The sequence below is a fragment of the Macrotis lagotis genome, chromosome 8 (assembly GCF_037893015.1).
Source record: "Macrotis lagotis isolate mMagLag1 chromosome 8, bilby.v1.9.chrom.fasta, whole genome shotgun sequence".
NCBI lineage: Eukaryota > Metazoa > Chordata > Mammalia > Peramelemorphia > Peramelidae > Macrotis > Macrotis lagotis.
In genome coordinates, this window is record NC_133665.1 from 80229752 (window position 1) to 80235751 (window position 6000).

Consider the following 6000-nt stretch of genomic DNA (forward strand, 5'->3'; position numbering starts at 1 on the left):
CTTGATGATACTGTAGAGACAGTTACTTTGGCCAAAGTCATTTTGTAATTTTCAAGGACTGAAAATGTTTTTTTAATGAATGGAAGATGTAGTGGATATGCCAAATCTTTGCTTTCACAGATAGCTAAGAAACATTTAAGTGCCTACTACATTCCACATTGTATGCTGTTTTAATAATACTCAGAAAGTTTTTAAAAAAAAAGGCCCTACTGTCAAGGAGTTCACAGTCTAATAAAGGAAACTATGAGAACTCTTATGTACAACTACAAATACATAGGCTATATACATCCTTATCCTTATCAAGATATTCACCATGTTAAAAAAAACTGTTCATTAAAAATAGTCACATAGAAAGAGAATGGAAGTTGGTGAACTGAAAAAAAGACAGGAGAGAGTCTCATACACAATTTGAGTCCTTGAAGGGAAGGAAGACCTGTGCCTCCATGGGTCCTCTCCAAGGAAATATGTAGTCCATGGAATGGTAGTCTAGCAGCATATTACACTGCTCTGGACTCTGCATGAATAAAAGGTCAAAATTGTGAGGTAGCAGTAGAGGAATTCCTTGACCATTCTCCCTTAGTCAAGCAAGATCCACAAATGATGAGCTATAGAGCCTCAGGGCAAAGAAGCAAATCTAAACTTTGTCCTTTACTAGTATGAGAGTTATATGAACCATCTAGGTGATAAACTTTTGATTGGCCCCTGACTACTCTCCCTTTACAGGACAAATCTGTAGACAGACTGTATCTGTAGGTGAGAGCAAGCTAGAGATACTCTTTAGTGACCCTGTATCCTCCTCCTCCATTCTTCCTTCTTCTTCTTCTTCTTCTTCTTCTTCTTCTTCTTCTTCTTCTTCTTCTTTCTTTCTTTCTTTCTTTCTTTCTTTCTTTCTTTCTTTCTTTCTTTCTTTCTTTCTTTCTTTTCCTTTTTCTTTTTCTCCCCTCCTCCTCCTTTTCCTCCTCCTCCTCCTTCTTTTTTGTCCCAAAATACAACTATTAGAAATTCCCCTTTTCCCCACTATCCAAATAAACATAGTTCATGTATATGCCAAGGTTCATTTGGAAGCATATGTAATATTTCATATTTTTATCTTGAAGTGTAGTGGTGTAGAATGTATGTATGTATATATGTTATGTGTATTTTCAGCCTTGATCTATGATTTTATTAATATGAGGAACTTCTGTTTTAGCATCTCCTACTATGAATTCAGACTCATCTATAACTTAGTCTTGAAATTTGTCTGTATAACTGAGAGATTAAGTCAAACAGTCAATATTTTTAGAGTATTGCTGACTCCATAGATAAACCTCTAGACATTAGGCCACCCACTCTACCTCTTGGGTACACATTAAAAAATACAGCAATTATCAAGGTGAAAATTTGGAACATTTTGCTATGATGATAGAACCAAAGGCAAAAGTATTTCAATATGTCTCAATATGATATTAATAATGAGGTATAAAAATTCTGATAACAAACACAGTAGTTATGAATAGAGTGATGACATTGTAGCAGGAGATATAAAATTTGTGTGAGTATCTTTCCAATAGATAGTTGGGCAAGATCCCAATATAGGAAATTATTCTAACTTTACATCCCGAAAGGAACATTTACATCATTGTCGAGAGATTTTGCATCTCACACTGGATTTGAGTTCATAGAATGGAAAATTGATTCAAATCACTAGAATTATTATATAAAGAAAACAGTCATTTCTAATTCTTCCATCAGAAATCAATAATATTCCATTTATTTGGCATCATATTTTAAAATATTCCTACTAATTTTTTTCTTTGAACTTAAATCTCTAAGAACTATGGTAGAATACCTTGCCCCTAAAGGACTTTCTACAATAATGAAAAAAAAATCTGGTCAGTCCATCATTCTGTCTTCAGGATCTATCAATAAATTGACTATTCTGGACATTTGAAGTATGATATTGAATGTTTGTAATTAAGGACTCTTGGTCACTACAAGATTCACAAGTACCTTCTAATGTAATTTATGACCTAGAACTGATATATGGCCTTACATGGTTGAAGTTTAAGATTGAAAGGGTATTTTTTAATTTCTTTATATGAATTTCTTGTGTTCCTACCCGAGGCTATGCTGGAAAATCTAAGAATCAGGTACATGTCAAAACTGCTTGGGAGTGGAAGCTGGATAGAGTACCAGCCCTGGAACTGTATGACTTAGCTCTGTTTCACTGGGCAAGTCACTTAATCCCATTGCCTTACAAATTACCCAAAAAATGAATGAGAAAAGGAGGGAAGTAGAGAGGGATGCAGGGAGACAGAGGGGGAAAAAGAAGAAAGAAAGAAAGAAAGAAAAAATCAACAAATTTGCTAACTACAAAAAAAAATATGACTATATATGTAATTGTTCAGACTCCTACCTTTTTGTGCAGAGAAGTGAAGTGGTGTATCATTCTATATCTCTTCTTTTTGGCAATGCTTATTCTTAACAACATTCACATTTGATTATTTTGTAGTTTTTTTGTTCTTTACATTTACATTTTTTGTCATCAACATGTATATTGTTTTCTTAGCTCTGTATCAGTTCATATGACTCTCACTATAATTCTCTACATTCAACATATTTCTCTTTCCTTACAGAATAGTAACATTCCACTATATTCATGTCTCACAATTTACTTAGTCATTCTTCAATGATCTACATCTGTTTTATATGCAATTCTTTGTGACCCTAAAAAAGTATAAGGCTTATTTGTATTTATTTAGAACTTGCTATAATGTCTTATTCTTTTAAATATATTGATGTGGTGAATTTAAAAAAAGTATAAGAGGATTTTTTTTTGTCTTATAGAGAATCCCTGTAGAGTCTAACCCAGCAGTGGAAACTAAATCAAAGAATATTGACAATTTGCTCATTTTATTTTCATAATTCAAAATTGCTTTCCAAAATGGTTGAATTGGTTTACAGCTGCATCAAAAGTACAAGTATTTACTGTATTCTCGACCCCTCCAATATAAACTATATTTATCTTCTTTGTAAATTTATTAAATATGAAATGAAATCTCAGAGTTTATCTTTAGGTTGTTCAGGTTGTTTTTTTTTTTTGCAAGGCAAATGGGGTTAAGTGGCTTGCCCAAGGCCACACAGCTAGGTAATTATTAAGTATCTGAGACCAGATTTGAACTCCTGACTCCAGGGCCGGAGCTTTATCCACTGCACTACCCAGCCTCCCCAAGAGTTTATCTTAATTTTAATTTTCTTATTAGTGATTTAAAACATTCTTTCATTTGGTTGTTAATAGTTTGCAGTTCTTCGTTAAAGAATTTTTTGTTCATATTATTTGACCATTTACCTTTTGGGGAATGTCATTCAGATTTATGATTATATGTATGCATAGATAAATAACTCATGCATTTGTATGTATGTGTATATCATCAACATATGTAGACATATATGTAGACTGGGAATATATTCATGCTTGTTGTTTATATATTTTTAGATACCCCATTTAAGAAATTTGAAAATTTTCTTAACATTCAATCACTTTCTTCCTTATCTATGCATATTAATAACTTTTGTAATAGTAATTTTCCATTTCAGTCTTCTAACATTTTCTTTGTTCTTGATAATGACTGATTTCAGTAAACTTTATTTAAATCTTCTATTTCTACTTCAACTATTAAAACTATTAAATGAAGCAAGTTAAATTTCTGAAATTTCAACTATTCATTTTTATATTTCTCTGAAGCTTAACTCTTTTTAAAAAATTATAGATAAAATAATTCTGCTTTTGTCACTAGGTTGGGTTCCACCTAGTTGAGAGTTCAAGAATTTGAGATTGGAGAGGCATTTTTTTCTGCTGATTCAAGAGAGACCATAGAATTCCAGACTTTCTGAAGAATAGACTCCAGGGAAGAGAGAAATATTCTTTTGAAGACATACAGAGGGAATTGACTCCTCAACATATCCCTGATTTCCAGTTCATCTCCCTAAAATCTTCAAGGAATTCTCCCCTGACTTTTCTCTTGTTTAATTAAAATCTCAGCTCACTTCAGCCTAAAGTATCCATTTACATGTGTATTTCTACTTAATCTGTAGAACTACTCTTGGATAAATTGATTTATTTGCTATTCACTGCTTTCGGTGGTATTTTGTGTAACTAGCAATTGCTGGGAAAGTGTCAAGACCATGGATGTAATCTAGGGTTATCCTTCCTTTTAAAGGTATAACTACCAGAAAAGCTTGTGATTTTGAAGCTTCAAAATTCTCTTAGATGAGCAATATTTAGGGAAGCAGATTGATATAATTATAATTGGGTATCCCTCTCTCAGAAAAGGAGAAAATAACCAGTCTCGTGGCTTCTATTCTTGTTTGTAGGGTGGAAGGAATAAAAATTTCCCTTAGCTTAGGGTGGGCAAGATTCCAGAGATATCTATCCATGGCTCCCAGAGAACCACATTTAGACAACCTATGTGGATGTTTATACTTTTCAAGAACAGGACTTATCATACACCTAAAGTCAACACTAATCTTTCTGAATAAGTTAAGGTAAGCTGGCATTCACAAGATCATTATGCAATCCTCTACTTTGACTTGGCTCTGAAGAAATACATTAACTCAACATTTAAAAGACAAGGTTTCAAAAGTAATTTTGACCCATGAGAATTCTGTTTTTTAAAAAATGTGGCATTCATTTTGCTGATTGTTTTCAGTATCATTCTCTTCCTCTTCTAACCTTTCATCCCTTTTTTATTACCCTATTTACTGGGCTAAGAGAAAAAATGTCTTAAAATAATTTTTAAGTACTGAAAAATAAAACAAAATAAAAAACTCATTCCTCTGAAAACCTAGCAAAAAAAAAAAAGAATTGATATGGTGGACATAAATTTTAAAATTTATTCTTAGATCCTGTCCCTGTTTTTTTTTACATCTTGGACTCAGAGGTCAACATTGATTTTATTTTTCCTAATTCCTTTAGTATTTTTTTCTTTTAAGACTGCCAGAATCTGAACAGTGATGGCCTATAGTGCAATACTTATAAACTTTTCCCAGTCTAGCAAAGAAGAAGAAAAAAAGAAAGAAGAAGGAGGAGGAGAAGAAAGAAAGAAAAAAGGAAGAAAATAAGGAGGAGTAGAAAGTGGAGGAGGGGAGGAATGAGAGGAAAAGGAGGAGAAGGAGTAATAAGAGGAAAAGAAGAAGAAGAAGAGGTGGAGGAGGAATAAAAGGAAAAGGAGAAGGAAGAGAAAGGAAGGAGAAGAGGAGAAGGAGGAGAAGGAGAAGAAGAAAGAAGAGAAGGAGGGGGAGGAAGAGGAGGAGGAAGAATTAAAGTAAAAGGAGAAGGAGGTCTCAAGAAAGAAAAGGAAAGAGACCATTTTCTTTCTGACTAACTGTATTCAGAGTCAAGGTTGATTTTATCAGAATAGAAGCAGTTCATCTCTTTGAGAGGAGGATCTTGTGAAAGGAAAATAAATGCGTTTCTCAGACTGTCCTGGGGTCCTATGCAAGAACAATCTGTTTTGTCAAAATTCAAGTGCATAAAATTGACTCTGCCCTCGAAAGGCCCATTATTATTATTTTTTTAAAGGCATTTCATCTCTGAGAGCAGAGTGAAACATGATACTTTTAGTGGGGTGGGGATTGTAGAGGGAAGCAGTGGGGGAGGGAGGGGAGGCAAAAAGTGGATGCCAACCGGAGAACCATTCCAGAGGTATACTGGGTTATAATTAATGGCATGAGGTTACAACTTGCAGCTGACATCGGTTACAGTAAAAGGTCAGGATCCTGCTGCAATTTGCATTTACTGATTTAGAAGACAATCTCCAGCAATCTCCCCTCCCCCATCTCCCAATGGCCTTGACCGTCTAGCCAATCCCTTCTACATTCCTTTCTTTATTTCACTGAAGATTTTTTCATCCTTCAGACACACAACACAGACACACACACACACACACACACACACACGCACATATACACTACACACAAAAAGATGTATGTTCATGAACTCAAGGACTTGTTCCACTACTT